The sequence below is a fragment of the Hesperophylax consimilis genome, chromosome 16, assembly GCF_061612785.1.
Source record: "Hesperophylax consimilis isolate HC1 chromosome 16, BYU_Hcon_1.0, whole genome shotgun sequence".
NCBI classification, from domain to species: Eukaryota; Metazoa; Arthropoda; class Insecta; order Trichoptera; family Limnephilidae; genus Hesperophylax; species Hesperophylax consimilis.
Window position 1 is genome coordinate 2,321,897 of NC_142851.1, and position 22,627 is coordinate 2,344,523.

At 31.7% G+C, this 22,627-nt stretch overlaps 1 protein-coding gene across 1 annotated transcript in view; it reads left to right on the forward strand.

Annotated features, from left to right (window-relative positions):
* The window catches only part of amon (prohormone processing protease amontillado), a 263,013-nt gene that overhangs the window by 220,167 nt on the left and 20,219 nt on the right, over window positions 1–22,627 (forward strand). The gene's annotated exons all lie outside the window — the stretch shown is intronic.

The window sequence follows — 22,627 nt, forward strand, 5'->3', positions numbered from 1 at the left end:
CAACAAAAAAGCACTCAAGAACTAACCTCTCGACTACTTGGCATTATAAAAGTAAGGATATACGTAATGAACACAATTACAAGGAAACCCACAGAATAGCTCACACGAGAATTACCTACAAGGACGTGTGGCCTTATTCTAAACCTTGCTTCCAACAAGTTAGTATAAACAGACCCTTTCAATTTTTGGTGACATTGGTCACCTTTCTTCTCCTCAATAATGCATATATTAGATAAAAATAATTACAATACATGTAATACGGTCAGTGTCTGAGATGACACCGCGTCAAGAGTTCAATAATTCCTCGACTGGGACGACATTGGACTCTAATAACGGGGATTAGCTCGACGCTCACATTTTAATTATTTCTGATGAACGTATTACTAATGCCTCAAATGTTTCTAGAGGGATCCCTACCGATATAAATTATTTATATTTAAGATTAATAAAAAACAGGACCTTACCATTAAAATATTTAATTCAAAACGGATGGCAAATTTAATAAAACGTTTTTAATTTATAAAATTATCGGTAAGCACCAGATTTGATTTTTCTAGACGATGAATAGTTTAACTTACCGGGGAATCCCTCTTAAAACATTTGAGATTTTAGTAATACGTTCTTCAGAAATAATTAAAATAAACCCAAGGAAAAATCGAGAGAATATTGTTTTTACACAAATTCATCACTTATGTCGTTAAAATTCCCACTTTATTATAGATATTTGATAGGGCAAATTCAACCGCAGGTCTGTTCAATATACAAGGGCCACGCGTCGTATATTTTTGTGCACGACTACTTCACTTACGTCACTAAGATTCTGGCTTCATTTTAGGCTATTGTCTCGTCTTAAGTCCTCCATCACGACGGAACATAAGTGATGGTAGTAAGAGATTTTCTGATATTGTCAAGTTGTTCTTAACCCAGGAATGAAACTTTTCATTATAAAAAATATCGAAGGCACCAGATAAAAAAGGTTTTGTCGGAAAATCAAGAAATGTGGTGATTTATTCATATGTTCGGCCCTTCATAATAGCAATAGCAATTTGTTTTGATGGATGGTTACACAAATATGATTTAAAATGATGACAGGGTTCTTAAACAGATTGAGCAGCAGAGCATAATAAAACTAGAAACCTCCAGAACAATCCAGATTCAGTATCCACTATTTTACTAGCTTTAATGTGTTCACACTAGTAAACCACTTGTTGTTTGTTTCAATATTAATCTGAAATATTCCGAAGTAATTTTTTCGTTATCAGTCTCTTTTTTACGGTTTATTTGGAATTCACGTTGAGAATAAGGCTACAGAAATATAAAAGGAAGAACTCACGCAATAAGTTGTAGAACTCCCTCCCCCACGTAAGCGGACCCCTCTACAGTAGACCACAGGAACATGGTGTTAATTAAATGGCTCATTAACTTCCACTGCCACCTACCGCTATTCTACGACCAGCACTATCACTAGCACTAGACAGTCTAGACACCGTGCCACTACTGGTTGATCCCTCTCCGGGAAACATCATATTTTAAACGATAAACAAACAAATTACTGCTCTTTAACATACATTCTACAATTAACTACGCACACAAATTCACTTACTGCTCTTTAACATACTGTGGGGAATAAGAACTAACAACAATTTACGCAGAATATTCTTTTTTACTGCGGGCAATATTTGCAGGATCCAGCTGGGGACGATGGCTATTTTTAATATTATTCGGGATCTTTCTTCCTTCGATAACAGTTTGTTCTTTTTCCCTCCTTCTGATAAATTTACGATTGATTCGTTAATAAATTTAAATGAACAATAAAGTTCAATTTATTACAATCGGTGTTTTGATTTATAAATTGGAGTCAGATAATCTATCGGCACCCGATCGCTGAAGGTAAGCAAGCGATTCATATCCTACCAGCCATAATACATTCTACACTTAACTACGCACACATATTCACTTATCCTTCCTTTCTCAACTCCTTGAATTGTAAATTCTCTTCGTAGCGTTTAAAAGTTGTTAAAATACCCGCCTGACATTTTATTTCAGATACTAGTTTCGCTGTTGTTCAGCGTATCCCCAAAAAAAATTTTAAAATTAGCAAGCATAGCAAAAACTTTAGAATCGCTTGCCGATGTTTTTTACTTGTTAAATTTATTTACCACTAGTAAACAGAGAATAAAAATAAAAAAATTCACCAGGAAAAAATATTATATATGCTAGGCATATGCAGAACTGCAAGTGATTTCAAGTCACTAGAATGCTTGAAAACACTACTCTTCTTTAGTAAGAAGTCAGGTAGAGTATAATTCGCCTATTTTTTCTTCATTCTATAAAATGCATTCCAACAACATAGAAAGGGTACAGCACAGATTTCTTAGATTTAAATTAACTAAAACTGAATATTCTAATTCAAGACATTAACTATATCATTCTGATGAAACAGCTCAATTTGATTACGCTGACAGATAGGCGGATTATTTCTGACCTTGTTCGATTAAGTAAAATTATTAATTTTGGTATTGTCAGCCCTGAAATTATTTGTCATTATAAGCAATAATTATTTGCCTGAAACAGAAATATAAATTGAAAAAAATTTGGGAAAAAAATTCGGCCGTATTTGTTTTTTCTCGGAAATTTTTTTCAATTTATATTTCGTTGCTGTTTTGCTGTTTCAGGCAAATAATTATTGTTTTTTATAAGCAATAATTATTAGCCTGAAACACTCATCCACATTGAAAAATCTCCTGATAAAAGATACATGACGCCAACGGGACTTGAACCCGTGTCCTTTCGATTTCCGGTCGACAGCTCTGACCACTGAGCTATGGCGGCTTATCTCTTATCCGCGAAATAATTCAATATATACTAGTGTTTCATTCAACAATTACTGCTTGTTACATTTTTTCAAGATTTTTCAATGTGGATGAGTATTTCAGGCTAATAATTATTGCTTATAAAAAATAATTGTTACCCTTTGTGCTATGCATAAAAAAATCTTGTCTTAAAACATTAGTTTACCAAAAAAATAATAATTAATATTTGACAAGTTCTAGTATTTTCACAAAAAAAATTAGACAATTTGTCTCGACGCCATCTTGTGAGAGAGTTAGCACTTACAATGCCTTTCTCATATAAAATAAAGTTGGTTGTTTCAGGTGAAAAAATGTAATAAGCAGTAATTGTTGAATGAAACACTAGTATATATTGAATTATTTCGCGGATAAGAGATAAGCCGCCATAGCTCAGTGGTCAGAGCTGTCGACCGGAAATCGAAAGGACACGGGTTCAAGTCCCGTTGGCGTCATGTATCTTTTATCAGGAGATTTTTCAATGTGGATGAGTGTTTCAGGCTAATAATTATTGCTTATAAAAAATAATTGTTACCCTTTGTGCTATTCATAAAAAATCTTGTCTTAAAACATTAGTTTACCAAAAAAATAATAATAAATAATTATTGCTTATAATAATTTGTTTTCCTTTGTGCTTTACATAAAAACCTTGTCTTGTAAAAAACATTATTTTACCTTTAAGGCGATCCAATACCAAGTAATGCAAAATCAGATGTTTTTGGTTTGAAATTTTTAATTGATTAGAAATAATACAGATGCTTTAATTAAATACTGCAAGTAGAACACATCTTGGGCTTGTCAGCAATCGATCATTTTTTTGATAAGACCTTTTATAAGCCTAGAAAAAAATAAAGTATCAGGCCTAAAAAAAACTGTCTAGTGCAAAATATCCCATTTACAAACCCATTTTCGGATATTTTTTATTGTATAATGTGGGAAATTCATTTTTTTATTTGATAATCGAAGGAAATTTTCATATTTGTACCAGAACTTCACAAAATAAAACAAAATATGCATTTTCGCGTTGTTTATTTTTACACGAATATCGATCGATTTTCGGGGAGGTAAACATTGAATTTGCCATTGTGAAATAAACTCTATGTCGTCTACGTAAGGGTTTCACGCTTTTGTATTTAGTTACCGCCCGGTAGAAGTGTGTCGTTCCGCTCATTTTTCGGACTCGAATCAGAGTCCGGACTCATTCTAAAGGACTCGATTCATTGGATTCGCTCCGACTCCTTCGAATCAAGGCGATCAAACCGCTCCGCCGGACTCATACTACAAAACGAATCAAGCGAGTCCGGCGGAACGGTTTGAGTGGAAACGTTTGAAATGAGTCCGGCGGAACGGTTTGAGTCGGAACGTTTGAAATGAGTCCGGCGGACTCAAACTAGAAACCGTTCCGCCGGACTCATCGTGATTCGATTGAGTCCTGTGGACTTGAATTTGAATCAGCTGGATTCGCAGAACCCGGTGGAACGTCACAATGAGTGTCACGAAATAATAATTTTGTGTATCCTGTTATCTGTAAGGCTAGCTTTAGACTTGTAAGTTTTTTCGTAAATTTACGACTTCTAGCCAATGGGCATATTGGATTTTCAAAATGCAATATGCCCATTGGCTAGAAGTCGTAAATTTACGAAAAAACTTACAAGTCTAAAGCTAGCCTTATACCTACTTCGCAACTCGCGATTTTCGAAAGGTAAAGGATTAGTTACACATATTATTATTAACTACAGGAAGGATACTTGCAAGATTAAAAAAAAGTCAAATTTAAAAAAAACAAAATTTTCAAAAAAGATAAAATTTTCAAAAAAATTAAAATTTTCAAAAAAGTCAAAATTTTCAAAAAAGTCAAAAATTTTCAAAAAATTCAAAATTTTCAAAAAAAAATCAAATTTTCTAAAAAATTCGAATTACCCAAAAAAGGCAAATTTTCAAAAAAAATCTAATTTTCAAAAGTTAAAAAAAATTACCAATTTTTTTAAAATCAAATAAGTAGGTTTTTTTAATAATTTGTTTATTTGCTTCACTCAATTCGTGAAGTACCCACCTTTCAAGCTTTTTCACATTCCCAATTTGCTTCAAGTGGATTAAAACAGTTTTATCACTAACACCGCAACCTGCAGCTTACTCGGACAATTACAATATATATATAATCTACAAATTTAATTAAGGAATATTAAAACATGATTAAATTGTTAATAATAAAGTCAGCGCCGTCAGCGGTGACCCCCAGCTAAAATACTAATAACTGCTTTAATTTTGTTTTTGAAAAATGATCTTCACAAAGCTAAATAATTAGACTAGATAAGACCTAAGTAACGTTGGCGCGAGTTTACTGGAACGCAAATTTGCCCTATGCAGACCATCAAAAGGAAAAAGCAATGCTTTGATTGCAATCTTTTGACTAAGACTTACTAAACTTTCTTTTCGAAAAATATTTTCGTCAACCAGTGCAGATCAACAATCCAAACACAGTTCGGTTCGGGGTGCGAGTATCGAGCGAGAGGCGAGAGCGAGAGGTGAGAGTTGAGAGCGAGAGGTGAGAGTGAGTCCAGACTCGATCCATTTTATTTTGCGGACTCGGATCGATTCAAACGCCTTCGGACTCGGACTCATTTGATTCGCTCCGGCCGGAACGACACACTTCTACCGCCCGGCGCTGACAGGGTAAAGACGTTCTTTATCTTAGTGCCGCTCTGTTCTGTGAAATTTTTTCAACTAAAATCAGTTTACTTGTAATCGTTTTTTTTAATTCCTAGTTTTATACAATGGGGAGGAAAGATAATAAAAAACTGGGTACGCTCAGTGGCCTAAAACAAAATAAAAAAACACGCTGAAATATTTGGGTTAGTTCAAATAATTTTTTCCATAATTAGGTACATACCTAGAAACAATAACGCAAGAAATATTTGTTTACTTTATGTTATTATGTTTAGAAATCAAACAGATATAAATAAAGAATAATAACAAATACCTATACATTCCAAAATGAACGATATTTAATGTAGTCGATTTATATGATAATACTATTTGAAAAACAACCCTCTTTGCCAAAAATATGTAAATAACGCAGCTGAACAAAACAACGAGTAAAGAGTGTAGAGTGTAAAACCAATTTCAAATTTCGCGCGCTTTTGCGTACCGAAGCGACGCACAGTGGTAAAATTTAACGAAATTTGGAACGTATTTGGTCTTAAAAGGTTCCAAGGGTTATGTTTATTACTAGGATTGTTATAAAGTGGTCATTTATTGTCAATTCCACGCATTACAGATTGCTTGTGTTTTATATGTTTATTACCAGGATTGTTATAAAGTGGTCAGTTATTGTCAGTTCACGCATTACAGATTGCTTGTGTTTTATGTTTTATTCTAAATGGTCAATGCAGGTTTTGGAATTGTTCATTTTTCGAGTGAGTTCATTTATAAGGCTTAAAAAAAGACTATGAGAGTCCTTAGATACTTTTTTAGGGATCACAATTATCCAGAATAATTATGTAAATCTCCAATAAGACAAACTTTTGATCGATAGATTGATACCATAGTTGATTTCTTTCCAAATAAAATTTTGAGACAATTGGCATTTATTATTGTGATTTACTTCACCTCGGCTTTTATTTCATTTTTATGTTTATAATTTGTTTTTTTTTTTATTAAAACACAAATAACATTGTTTACATCACTTTATTTCGATACAAAATCTCAACATGTTTCATGAACCAAGTTCACTTCATCAGGAGCACAAGTATACTAAAGTTATAATTAAAATTAGGTCTAGAAAGAAGAGGTAGAAGGAGCGGGGAGGGGTAAGAGTGGGGGAGGGTTATTCAAAGTAGGAATTAAAATGTCATTAGACGGGAAAGACCGGGTAATTGGGAAAATATTTAAAATGGGGTTTATAAAAATTTTTTGTTTATTAATAATATCTGCTTTCATATTCACGTGTTTTCTTATTTCTAGGATTTCAAAATTATTGATTTGAGATACCTTGTAACCAGAATGTAGTATTTTAAAACCTGAATTAATATCGAAAGTATGGTCGTTATTTAATAAATGATCCGCAAATTCTGATTCACAGTTTCCCTTTAAAGCCCTAAGATGTTCTTTAATTCTGATCTCAAAGTTTCTATTAGTTTTTCCTATATAAAATGAATTACAATCATTACAGTTGAGTTTATAAACACCTGATTTTTTAGTTTGACTATCAATATCTTTATTATTAAGAATATATTTTTTTAATTTGTTATTCGTATAAAACGCCGGTTGAATAGTGAAGGGGATGTTTTTATTTATAATTTTGGAAGTATCATTATCTACAAATAGAATTCTACGCCATTGTTTGTTTGTATCTTTATAAATAGGATAAATATAAAGTTTAAAGAATTTATGTTTAATTTTTTTATTTAGTATTTCATCTATCAATTTATTAGGATAGCCGTTATTAGATGCTATTTGTTTTATGATATTTAATTCTGAGATATAATTAGGATCCGACAAAGGAATAGAAATTAATCTATTAAGCATAGAATGGAAAGCTGCGACTTTTTGAGAAAAGGGATGATTTGATGAATTATGAATGACAATATCAGTGTACGTATCTTTACGGAAAATATTAAAATCTATTTTATTACCTATTATTGTTAAATTTAAATCTAAGAAATTTAAACTCTTATCTATACCTATTTCTAATGTAAATTGAATATTTTTGTGTATTTTATTTAAAAAGTTTAAAAACATGTTCAATTGTCTTTCTGTTCCTAACCAAATGCAAAAAATGTCGTCCACATATCTCTTCCAACAATATACATTTTTAAGTAACAAGGCACCGCTATTAAAAATCTTATTTTCTAAATTATTAATAAAAATATCTGCAATCAAAGGACTCGTACTGTTCCCCATGGCCAAGCCATCCTTTTGTTTAAAAATTGTATTGTTAAATTGAAAATAATTTTGTTTAAAAATAACTTCGAAAAATAAAATATGGTCATGGATAAGGTCTTTCTGTAAGTTAGATGAATTTAAAAAATTATTGATGATGGTTTTACTTTCTTCTATTGGAATACTAGGGAATAAATTTACTACGTCAAAAGAAACCAACATAGCATGATTAGGAATTTCCAAATCCTTTAGATAATTAACTAATTCTAACGAATTTTTAACTGTGTATGTTGGTTGAAATATATTAGCATTATTAATTACAGTATTGATAGCTGACGCTAATTTAAAAGTTGGGGCATTACAATTAGAGACTACTGGCCTAATAGGTTTGTTCAGTTTATGTATTTTTAATATGCTGTAAAGTTTAGGAATTTTTGGGTTAATTAAAATCAAATTTTTGTTATTTTTCATGTTTACAAAGATATCACTTTTACAACGTTTAACCGCTTCTTTCACCATTTCTTGACACTTATTAATAGGGTTATTTAGAATTATTTCAAAATTGTCCCCTTGTAGAAAATCCATTGTCTTGTTAATATAGTCAGAGAAGTTAGCGACTTTTTGAGAGTTACAAAGGCAGATAAAGGTAACAGTGTTATCATCATGGATAAAGTTGACTATATTAACAAGACAATGGATTTTCTACAAGGGGACAATTTTGAAATAATTCTAAATAACCCTATTAATAAGTGTCAAGAAATGGTGAAAGAAGCGGTTAAACGTTGTAAAAGTGATATCTTTGTAAACATGAAAAATAACAAAAATTTGATTTTAATTAACCCAAAAATTCCTAAACTTTACAGCATATTAAAAATACATAAACTGAACAAACCTATTAGGCCAGTAGTCTCTAATTGTAATGCCCCAACTTTTAAATTAGCGTCAGCTATCAATACTGTAATTAATAATGCTAATATATTTCAACCAACATACACAGTTAAAAATTCGTTAGAATTAGTTAATTATCTAAAGGATTTGGAAATTCCTAATCATGCTATGTTGGTTTCTTTTGACGTAGTAAATTTATTCCCTAGTATTCCAATAGAAGAAAGTAAAACCATCATCAATAATTTTTTAAATTCATCTAACTTACAGAAAGACCTTATCCATGACCATATTTTATTTTTCGAAGTTATTTTTAAACAAAATTATTTTCAATTTAACAATACAATTTTTAAACAAAAGGATGGCTTGGCCATGGGGAACAGTACGAGTCCTTTGATTGCAGATATTTTTATTAATAATTTAGAAAATAAGATTTTTAATAGCGGTGCCTTGTTACTTAAAAATGTATATTGTTGGAAGAGATATGTGGACGACATTTTTTGCATTTGGTTAGGAACAGAAAGACAATTGAACATGTTTTTAAACTTTTTAAATAAAATACACAAAAATATTCAATTTACATTAGAAATAGGTATAGATAAGAGTTTAAATTTCTTAGATTTAAATTTAACAATAATAGGTAATAAAATAGATTTTAATATTTTCCGTAAAGATACGTACACTGATATTGTCATTCATAATTCATCAAATCATCCCTTTTCTCAAAAAGTCGCAGCTTTCCATTCTATGCTTAATAGATTAATTTCTATTCCTTTGTCGGATCCTAATTATATCTCAGAATTAAATATCATAAAACAAATAGCATCTAATAACGGCTATCCTAATAAATTGATAGATGAAATACTAAATAAAAAAATTAAACATAAATTCTTTAAACTTTATATTTATCCTATTTATAAAGATACAAACAAACAATGGCGTAGAATTCTATTTGTAGATAATGATACTTCCAAAATTATAAATAAAAACATCCCCTTCACTATTCAACCGGCGTTTTATACGAATAACAAATTAAAAAAATATATTCTTAATAATAAAGATATTGATAGTCAAACTAAAAAATCAGGTGTTTATAAACTCAACTGTAATGATTGTAATTCATTTTATATAGGAAAAACTAATAGAAACTTTGAGATCAGAATTAAAGAACATCTTAGGGCTTTAAAGGGAAACTGTGAATCAGAATTTGCGGATCATTTATTAAATAACGACCATACTTTCGATATTAATTCAGGTTTTAAAATACTACATTCTGGTTACAAGGTATCTCAAATCAATAATTTTGAAATCCTAGAAATAAGAAAACACGTGAATATGAAAGCAGATATTATTAATAAACAAAAAATTTTTATAAACCCCATTTTAAATATTTTCCCAATTACCCGGTCTTTCCCGTCTAATGACATTTTAATTCCTACTTTGAATAACCCTCCCCCACTCTTACCCCTCCCCGCTCCTTCTACCTCTTCTTTCTAGACCTAATTTTAATTATAACTTTAGTATACTTGTGCTCCTGATGAAGTGAACTTGGTTCATGAAACATGTTGAGATTTTGTATCGAAATAAAGTGATGTAAACAATGTTATTTGTGTTTTAATAAAAAAAAAAACAAATTATAAACATAAAAATGAAATAAAAGCCGAGGTGAAGTAAATCACAATAATAAATGCCAATTGTCTCAAAATTTTATTTGGAAAGAAATCAACTATGGTATCAATCTATCGATCAAAAGTTTGTCTTATTGGAGATTTACATAATTATTCTGGATAATTGTGATCCCTAAAAAAGTATCTAAGGACTCTCATAGTCTTTTTTTAAGCCTTATAAATGAACTCACTCGAAAAATGAACAATTCCAAAACCTGCATTGACCATTTAGAATAAAACATAAAACACAAGCAATCTGTAATGCGTGAACTGACAATAACTGACCACTTTATAACAATCCTGGTAATAAACATATAAAACACAAGCAATCTGTAATGCGTGAATTGACAATAAATGACCACTTTATAACAATCCTAGTAATAAACATAACCCTTGGAACCTTTTAAGACCAAATACGTTCCAAATTTCGTTAAATTTTACCACTGTGCGTCGCTTCGGTACGCAAAAGCGCGCGAAATTTGAAATTGGTTTTACACTCTACACTCTTTACTCGTTGTTTTGTTCAGCTGCGTTATTTACATATTTTTGGCAAAGAGGGTTGTTTTTCAAATAGTATTATCATATAAATCCACTACATTAAATATCGTTCATTTTGGAATGTATAGGTATTTGTTATTATTCTTTATTTATATCTGTTTGATTTCTAAACATAATAACATAAAGTAAACAAATATTTCTTGCGTTATTGTTTCTAGGTATGTACCTAATTATGGAAAAAATTATTTGAACTAACCCAAATATTTCAGCGTGTTTTTTTATTTTGTTTTAGGCCACTGAGCGTACCCAGTTTTTTATTATCTTTCCTCCCCATTGTATAAAACTAGGAATTAAAAAAAACGATTACAAGTAAACTGATTTTAGTTGAAAAAATTTCACAGAACAGAGCGGCACTAAGATAAAGAACGTCTTTACCCTGTCAGCGCCGGGCGGTAACTAAATACAAAAGCGTGAAACCCTTACGTAGACGACATAGAGTTTATTTCACAATGGCAAATTCAATGTTTACCTCCCCGAAAATCGATCGATATTCGTGTAAAAATAAACAACGCGAAAATGCATATTTTGTTTTATTTTGTGAAGTTCTGGTACAAATATGAAAATTTCCTTCGATTATCAAATAAAAAAATGAATTTCCCACATTATACAATAAAAAATATCCGAAAATGGGTTTGTCTGGACTGTCAACATCTAATAAAACACGTTGAATATTTAGCACAGGTATGGTGGTTGATATTGAAACGATAATAAAAAAAGTTTAGACTTAAATAAAATACCAACAGCTTACCAAAAATAAAGTCAGTTTTTCAATGAACTTCTAGAAAATAATTAGTTTACAATTTGAGAGGCGGGTATGGGTACCGCAGACCCGGAATCATTTATTGGATAGTTAACACCCCTGCCATAGGTCACCCTAAGTGGTTCGCTACATTTGGTGACTTAGCGGGGGTGCCCGGGTTCATAAGGTGAGGTTTTTCTAAGGCTTTGGCGGCGGATGCGTTGCCCACCTACTGCGTGGCGGTCCTTTGGACCTTTTGACCTCTTGAGCCGAACTCTATCTCGATCCATCGCCTTGCACTGCAGTAAGAGGGATTGATTCATAAGTCCAATACTTCTGGACACATTGAACCCCCAGATTCCTACCCACCTCTCATATCATACCTTTATCCTTCCCAGAACATTGTCTCCTTCCTTTCCCAAAAAATACCATACAAACAGCATGACATAGACCCTGGGGGAATTATTTTACCTCAGGGTCTCCTGTGTAGATCTAATACAAAAAAGTTCGCATAATTATTTCAAGTCATAAAATTCCTTGTTTGAGTTCAACCAAATAAAAAATCGGGATAGTCAGTTACATCAATTCTATTTATATTAATAATGAAAGAAATGGTTTCTTCTATCGTATTACCTATTAATCGGTAAACAACAGTTCATAATGGGGTGTGTCAATAAATATTTTAAAGTTAAATTTCAGTTGGAAAAATTTCAACAATGGTTTACGTTTACCAGTCATGTTCCATGTGTACTGTTTTATGATATTATATTGAAACAATTTTAAACTTTTCCACTTATTTTACTTTTTGACCGTTAATAAGCGGAAACTGGTAACGGCCAAAAAAAGAGTTAAAAATTGTTTCAATATATTAATCAATATATTGGAATTCCACCACGAATTGTAAGAATTAAAATTGAAATAGTTTATTAATTACAGTGGAATATTAAATGTTTAAGCCAGAACCTATAGATTTAGATTACCTATTTTGATAAATTTTCATTTAAAAATAATCAAATTCTAATATTATACGGGTAAACCAGGGAAAATTTCACCTTCCTCCGAATCATACAATGAACCAAAAGAGTTAAAACAAACTTACAAATAAAAGTTTTATTTTTATCGAAAACTATTTTATGGAATTTATTGCGGAACCGCATTAGACATAGCAAATAATGTGCTCGGAAAATGTTACGAGAAAAATAAAGATTAACTCAATTATTTTCTTCAAACCTTCGATTAAGATGTAAAAACTTTGCAACAAAAACGTGCTTTTTGTGTTTAAACAGTTTAGTCTTTTTTCTCAAAAGCCGTTTTAAGAGACAAAAATGCTTAAAAAATAAACAGAGGTTTATGAAAATGTGTCCCAATATTGGGGATCTTCATGATATGTTAATTTTATAATATTTGGAACTGAAAGTTTCGCGTTATTTTTTGGTGTTTGGGTTTTTTTTATCGAAACAAATGACTTTTTGTTTAGAGAATAGAGAATTTATTGTCACAATTACATTCTCAAAAAATCAGTAATAAATCATTTTAGACATCATAAAAAAAGAAATTTGGCGGGTGTAAATAGAATCATATAAATAAGTCGTCTCAACATGGCCTAGCCACAGTTTAAAAATTGCCTTGAACGCCGAAACAGCTGTCACAATAATAAAACAAAACTAAAATACTCGAAGAACTTAATAAAAACATTATTAAATACGTTTTTTGTTATTTGTTTTTGGGGTGTTATACCGTGTTGCGCTAACTCCTTTTTTAGCCAATGTTTCGGACAGCATTGCAGTGTTCATCATCAGGGCAGATGTGTTATTATGCCAATATGTTATGCCAATAACACATCTGCCCTGATGATGGACACTGCAATGCTTTCCGAAACTTTGGCTAAAGAAGGAGTTAGCGCAACACGGCATAACACCCCAAAAACAAATAACAAAAATACTTTTGGCCGTGAAAATCTTAAATCATATTTGATTATTAAATACGATTTAAATTAAAATCAAAATATAATTAAATGGCATTATTAAATATAATTTACATTGCAATAAAATTCAAATTAATTTAAATTTAAGTTCCACGAAATAAATACGAAAACTAGTAATAATTATTTAAGAAAAGAGAAACGGTATTATTATTCAAACTTAAATAATTAATAATATAAAGAAGGATATTATGGTTGTTCTTCCTATTTGTGTATTAACTGCTTTTTATAACAGGATTGTTCTTGCGTAGGTACGTGAGATCGTCTTTAAACACAGTATAAATAGATATAAAAAATATCTAATTTTATATTACCAGAATATAGTGTGAAAATTCGAGTTATTTAATGGCGAAATTCGTTTTTTTAAATACGAAATTCGGGTTATTGCAAATGCGTCAACTGATTAGTCTTTAAAAAATTATTCTGACGAATATTTCGAGATGTAATGAGAATCCACTATAAACTACTATAATTTAACATGGGTACAACCAATATATTTGTCGCAGTATCGGGCTCAATCTGATTAATGTTACTCCATATTTGTGAGTAGAATATTGTGTAATATAATTTCCAGACACAATAATTGCCAGCTCGTATGTTATGTATTTAACCATCAGATAATCTGATTGGGAGCTTCCAATAACCAATAAATTTCTACCACCCCAGAGACATATCGGATTTCTCATATTATATCAAATTACAACCACTTACCACCCATCTTGAGGATTCTTGGGAACCCATCACTAAGCCATGATTTATTTCATTTATTTGATGACGAGACCTCCTCAGATGCCCCGAGGGATATCTTAAACACATTTGTAAAAAAACTGTTTTATTATTAACTAGCTGTACCCCACCATGCTTTTATGTGACTCAGTCTGTCTGTTCAGATAGAGAAACAACAGTGCGTGTTGCTTTTACATCCAACAGATGGCGCTGTTTAAAAAAAAAAAAAAAAAAAAAACATGTTTCACAGGTGACATCTATATAATATGGGTGTATTTAAACACACGCTTATTCGAATGCAACGGTCTGGAAAAATTTCAAAGCAATCAGTGAAGACTTTTCGGAGATTTAAGATTTTGAACAAACAAATATTTTCAATTTTATTTATATTATTACTCAAAAAAATAAATTAGCTGATGTCATCTCCTATTGGACGTTGGTTTCCATCAATCAACCAGTAATATCTGTCCGGGAAAGCATTTTTTTCTCATTATTTTTGCCGAATATTCCTGCAAAAATTTCCGGGAATATTCCCGGAATGGGAAATGTTTATTTGGAAATTTATTCGGAATTAACATTTACATACCTGAAAGCTACTGTATTTTATGTTGCTTGAATTTTCATCGAATTGGTGAAATCCCCAGACTAACAAATACGGTTGTATTCTACAAATAAATTTAATATTATTTACAAATATATCTTATGGAACTGTGTGTTTAACTCATTTTGACTAAATTGTCGCTTACGCCCTTTTGCCTTTCCGGCCTCGATATTAGGGATGCCAAGAGAGAGAGGACAGATATTTTAGAATTGTTCGAAAATATCGTAGGATACCAAAGATAAGAAAATAGTATCGAATAATAAGCCATGAAAATGATAATATTTGCCGCCGAAGGATAAGCGCACTATTTCTAATCTCTAACCTATACTCCATTACTAACAAACCTTTTTTTAAATATTGTCGCAGTACTGTCACTGCCATTTGAATCATGAGTCGTGTCTCGTGGGACGCCACACGACACAATTGTACACGTTTTACCCAAGTTTTCTTTGAAAGCTTATAACTTCGTCATTTTCGGCGATATTGGAATAATTAATTTAGGGGATATTAAAAAAAATGACTAATAATTTATATTCGTTTAATAGTGCCATCTGCTCCCTGCTAACTCGAACCAAAGAGACAATGCCAAATTGAGGAAAGTTGTGGGGCAGAGGTCATAGGGAGGGTAAGGAGATGGAAGGAGGAATATGTTGAAATACCTGAATAATCAGACCTGGTCACCAAATACGGCTAAAGCTATTTCTGAATGCTGGTCTTTCCCGGAGCGATACTGAAAGTATCTGCACTGGAAAATGTGTATTGGGGAATTTGCAAAGGCTTAAATATTTCTTGTTAATTATTGCTGATGAAAAATTATGCTTATCACGAATACTGACTGAAATACTGAATTTTCATAATGGTGCACATCACAAGTAAAACATGTGATCTTTTTAAATGTGAAACAAATTATTTCTTACACATTAGTGCTCAAATAACGCAACTACTAAAATAATAATCTGAGCGCAGCAAACGATGCATTTTTCACGACGTCCATGAATGTGCCTCTGACAGCACCAGAGTCTGGCTGGTTGTTGCTATCATATTATTTCCACCCATGCAAAAATGGCAAACTACCTGATGACAATCCAAAAAGTAATTGCACGGCGTCATCGCTTTGCAAACGCAATATCAGTTTAAGGAAGGGTGTTAATGAGACATATTTAGCAGACGACAGCGGTTATGTAGATCTTGGCTCCTTAGAGACTGTGACTTTCAATTCTGGACAGTCAGGAAACTCTATTGTCTATGAAAAAACTGGGAATATAAAAACAACAATTTTGTTAGAATGTGTTCGAGGCGACAATACTTTGGTGCTAAAAGTTACGGACCCCACACTCACGATTTATATGTATAGCGCCGTTTTCGTGAGAAAATCACCTCAACAGCGCTTAACAACTTAATTTATGCATTTAATCTATTCCCATCACTTAGAGTTAAAAACATTTAACCAAAAGTACCTAAAACGATATGAAATATGATTAAAATTTCAACAAGAAATATTATACAGATATTTTGGAGATATTATACAACATAAAAAAATCAAACGCACAAAGTTACCCCTTCAGGGACAGAGTAAGGCACTTTTACGCTACTGATTTCAAATTATACACCTCGTTAAGTGAACAGCCTAACTCTAATATCTGGGGCTTTCACGTTATAACGGTATGGAAAATATCCAATTTGCCTACGTTTTGGAAATATCATATATTCACTGCTAGAATACGTAATGTACCTCACATTAAATCCATTTTATATAATCACACAATTGATTAGGTACTACCTCGAGTAATGCTACGAATGCGATTAAATTTATTTATTTATATTAAAACCAATATTTCTTCACCTGAGATTTAAAAACATTTTTTATGAAATCTTTTTTTTTATTGATACAATATGATTTGTAATGAAATTTTTTACGGTTAAGTGAATATTTTGAAGCTACACAGTTTTTAAATGTTGTAAATTGCGCGTGCATACTGAAAATAGATGTCATGAAAATTGCGTGTGCATACTGAAAATAGTTGTCATGTAAATTGTGTGTGCATACTGAAAAAAGATGTTATGTAATTTGCGGTTGCATACTGAAAATAGATATCATGTAAATTGCGTTTACATACTGAAAATAGATGTCATATAAATTGCCTGTGCATACTGGTAAATTGGGTGTGCATACTGAAAATAGATATCATATAAATTGCGTGTGCATACTGGTAAATTGGGTGTGCATACTGAAAATAGATATCATATAAATTGCGTGTGCATACTGGTAAATTGGGTGTGCATACTGAAAATAGATATCATATAAATTGCGTGTGCATACTGGTAAATTGGGTGTGCATACTGAAAATAGATGTCATGAAAATTGCATGTGCATACTGAAAATAGATGTTATGAAAATTGCGTGTGCATGCTGAAAATAGATGTCATGTAAATTGCGTGTGCATACTGAAAATAGATGACATGAAAATTCAAGAAAGGAAAATCTGTGAACATTTCACAATATGAGAAATCTGATCACCGTTTGAGAATTTTTGCTACTTCAATCAAACTAACTTACCTATTTATTTCGAAGTTAAGGGAGAATGGAAGTGGAAGGTCGAGATGTACCCGGCAAATAGAGTTCCTACATGGTGCCCTCTTAAATATGAAAATAAACCCCTAAGGCGCTCACGGACACTTGTTATTACTGCTAACTTTATCAGAACCCGCTCGCTCAGAGATAATGTCTTGAAAACGGTTTCCGGTCGTACGCCGACACTTGAAAATGACGACCGGTGTGGTGTCATAAAAAGTCTTCCATACGAACATAAATGAACTTTTGGTAAATAATAAAAATAAAATAAAATGTCGTAATAATGGTTTTTTCGACTGTAACAACACCCTGAAAATACTCTACTACGTCATTCTTCAATTAGATGTTATTTATCCATCGCGGCGGTTGAACGAATTAAATAACCAGTATTCGATGATCATGTTTTTGTTCAGCGAACAAGACAAAATTACATAATCTAATTGGAGAAATCTGCTATTCGTAATCAATTTTAAATTGATTCTGCCCATTACAAATACGAAAGGTTAATTAATGGAAATGCTACATCAGAATTATTGGTATGCCTTACCAAATCCGATTGTTTTATAACATGAAAACTGAAAAATGTGCTCATTTTCATTAATTTATTATTTTTATTTGTGGTATTTTAAATAGGTACATCGTTATACATGTCTCAACATAATCCCTATACCTACATGGATTATAAAAAAAAAATTAATCACATATTTTCGTAATTCAAGTTTAAATTCTAATATTTGTTCTGGTAATTTGCCAAATATCTTGAATGCTCTGTACATCAACGACTTTTGTTTTTTCTCTGAAGGGGATTCTCATTTAATTTATTTTCCTCGTCTCATGTGTGTGTTTGTGCTTCACGTTTACAACTTTTCTAAGAAATTCAATTGATATGTGGCCATTAATTATTTTTTAAATTAAAAATAATTTATGGAAGTAAATAATTTTTTTATAAGACAAGATATTTAATTACTTCTATATTTACTTGATTTTTGCATATCTATTTTTCTTCGCTTTAATTCTCATAGCTCTTTTTTTGTAGTACTATCACATTTTTATTAATTCATTGTTGGCTAAGAATTGAATGCTGCTACATTAATTAACTTGTGGTACAATGATTGCGTTTTATACACTTTTGTTTTTATTTTCAGCCTGTTTAGGGATCTCCTTATTCTTCCCAATAGGGATAGAGAAAAAGTCAGTTTGGAATCCAGTATTACTTCTAATAAAATTTAATTTCAAACAGTTCTTTCAAAGTTTCACCGTCTATCAATATTTTTGTAAAAAACAAGTGTAAAAATATAAATAAACATGTTTAAATATATTTTCAAAAGACAATGAATATCAGTATAAGTATACAAATAAAATTTGACCAAACTATATCTATGTAATCAATGCCCTAACTAAATAATTGGTGTTTACATTTTAACAAAACAATGTACAATGTAACCTTAAAACGGATAGTCTTACTTACTCTTTCCTTTTCGTAATCTGTAAACTAAAAATACTAAAAAAGAGTTTTGTTAAGAAGTTTTTTTTTAAACTTGGATCTGTGGATTTAGTTTTTTTTTTCCGGACAATGGCGCAACCAACCATCATAAAGGGATTTTTTAAACTGTAATCGCCTTACACAATTTGAATTTCTAAGTAAATCGCTTTTTATACCTCTATGCATATTAATAAATAGCTTTAAACATCATACAAATAAAAGTAGGATGGGAGTGAGTAAAATCTTGAAAATAAGCCATCTCTATGTTGCAAAACCACAGTTAGTAAGTGTTGTGTTCCCACAAACAGTTCTCCAACTCGTGGTAGGAGATTTTAAAGAATAAGTTCTTTATATTAAATCAAAGATTTATTCAATGCTTCGAATATTACAATAGTGACTTCGATAGTCGACCTAACTAGGAGCTGGCTAAATGAGATCTGCAAACACCATGTTTGCTTGGAAACAGCCTAACGGGCCCTAGCGACTACTGACCACTAGCTGCCATCTTGCGGACTTCTCAGCAAGCTCTTTGCACTCCCCTCTACGAGTGCATCTGTGAAGCTCTCAGTTAATAAGTCATCTCAATGTTGCAAGAACACAGTTAATAAGCCATCTCAATGTTGCAAAACCACAGTTAATGCTATTGGCTTTGTACGCTTCACAGATGTCACGACAATACAAACTAAAACACTTTCAGAACTGAATAATATTATAATTAAATTTAATTGATAAATTTAAAAACAAATCTCTTTATAATTAGTATTTTGTGAGGAAACCCATAGTAATATCATAAATATTGACATTTTCACCTCAATAATTTTGAACTCGAGATTTTTTGATCCAAAACAAAGAATGGTCATGCAATTAAGGATGAGAGATTTAATTACTCTTTGCTCTTGAAAAAATAATAAGGCTTTTACCCTGTGAGCAGTATTTTTCATACGTGAATCAATTAATTAATTATGCACGTTAAATATTAATAACACACTTTTCTGAACAATCGCCTTATAATTTTTACTTCATTCTGATGTTACAGAAAAGCGAGAATTTTTAATTTATTAAGAATCTCTTCACATTATTGGCACATCCGGTTAAAAACGGGATTGCTTGAATTACAAATGAATTAACAGGTTTCCTGATAAACTTATGGTAATATATTATAATGATGACGGAAATCGGAACATGTGTTCAAGAATATCCAAATATTTTTGCACTAAAACTACTAATGGATTAAAAATTCTGAAATTGATGTCTTATTAAGGCCCCGCAGTAAGCGTTTAAAGATAGTTTTAAAGGGAGATATGTAAATACGAATGTTAGAGAGAGTGCGCTTATATTAAAAAATGATAATATTTAAGCGAAATGTGTAAAATAATTAATGAAACACGATTCGTTCGAACAATATTACATAACAGAACAAAACGTGTTTTAAAAAATTTCGGAGCTTACTTTGCGATTTTTTTCTATCGAGGGAATTTCATATAATTAACGTTTCGGCATTACAAATGTATACATATTATCTTAAAAATGACTTTTTTTTAAACTTAAAAACTTAAAGATTTAAAGAGAAACTTGTTATAAATCAGTAGAAATTGGGTATGCAGGGCTTAATAAGGCCTGTTAATTTATCGTGATGGCAAATTGATGTTTTAGAGAAAGCTACAAGCCAATAATGTGTATATTCTTGGTACACCTTATGTTGTAGGTAATAGGCATTAAAATCGCTAGAAACGTTCAATTTCAAGCACAAAAATTGTTTATATTTATTTTGTAAATAATTTTAAAATAAAGCAAAAAAGTTAATCAAGTGAAACTGTCACAAATAATCTTAGCTATAGTACTGTATTTTTTTAAAGTTGTTTCCTTTACGCGTTCATACATTTCTGTTGGAAAAATATTTTTTTTGTATGTTACATTTATATTTTTAATTGAGTATTTTTTATTTTATTTGTATTCTACTCAAGCAAAACGATAGGAAAACCTTCAATTTATCTAAAGCATATTTTTTTGGGATTCATAATGTACACCAAGAGAGATTAAGATTAATCAAAATACTGATTTAGCATTAAGCTTCGCCTTAATAAAGCCTGTTTATTTATCGTGATGGAAAATTGATTAATAAGGCCTGTTAATTAACAGTATCGTAGTAATATCACAATGGCAAAATTTGATTTATGACGAATAAATAATCTATACCGATCAAAATATAAAATACATATACAATTTTTTATTTGCCAATAAAAAGAAATGTAATGAGAGGGCGTTGGTGACGTAACGCCGGCCAATATTTTATAGGCGTTATAGGACGTAGCCAGTTGCTAACCTAATTTAACATTATTTTTTAATGATAAACTAATGTTAATATAACATTTTTTTATGCATAGCATAAAGGACAACAAATAATTAATCGCCTGAAATACTATTACAAATTGTAAATATCTCCCAAGTAAAAATAAATGCCGCCAACAGGAACGGGACGCCGCTATTGTGCTTATAATTATTTGTTAATCTTAACATGTTATCTCAGTTTATTATTTAGGACTTTTTTCAGTATTGAGCTTTTTGATTGTCGGTATAATGTATGTACAAATGACAGAGATAATAATCAAATGGGTAAAACTAAAGGGGTTGGCGTTGGTATAGGTATAAAAAAAACCTACAAAGTTCGATCTCATAAAATCATGGACATCTGAAGCCGACGACATATGGAATTCACTATTACTAAGACATTCAAAACATCGCATTTAAAATATTCATATTTGTTGCTCTTACTTACCAGGAGTTAGTCCTCAGTTGTCTAATAACGTTTTTCTATCATCAATAGTCATACAAATGACATATCTGTCTTAACCACTGAATATCCAAATGACATTTTTCTAGTAATAGGCGATTACAATATGCGAGCTGTGAAGCTTTACAAAGTGGCCGATATATGCTTTGCAAGTATTGTTAAGTTAACTGTTTAGATATCAACGTTTCTAAATGTCACACTATGACATTCACCAAAAATAAACGTGTAATTAAGTATCTTATTCTTTTTTTTTTTTTTTTTTTTTTTTTTTTATGTGACTCCTCACAAGAGTGTCCCTGCCTGTGCAGTGCACAGACAGGGGAACTATGTCACCACCCGGTTGGGCGGCGTTGTGAGGCGGAGTAAGGTAGGGGCTGTAGGAAGGGATTTGTTAATGCGGGCCTTGAAGAGGCTCGGATTATAGGAGGGAGGAAAAACAGATGCCGGTAGCTCGTTCCACATACGAGCCGACTTACACAAAAACGAGTCGTAAAAACGGCCCGTTCTCATGAAGCCAACGTCAACCGTGAACGGGTGTTCAGTTCGTGTCCGTCGAGTTTCGCGCACGTGCACCGGTGCATCAGGAATCAATGCTGCTAGCTCCTTGGAGCAGGCTCCATTGAAATACCTGTAGAACAGACACAGCATGCCTACATTGCGTCTATGCATCAGAGAAGGCAATCGGTCTGTTAACAACGGATTGTCAATCAGACGGATCGCTCTCCTTTGCACAGACTCAAGCAGGTTTATCAAGTATTTTGGGGCACCAGCCCAAAGGTGGCTCCCAAATTCAATAGTTGGGCGGACTTGAGACTTGTACCGGGTCAGCAGCTGGTCACTGTTGAAGAATCTCCTAGCCCTGTACAAGACGCCCAACTTTTTGGAGGCCTGATT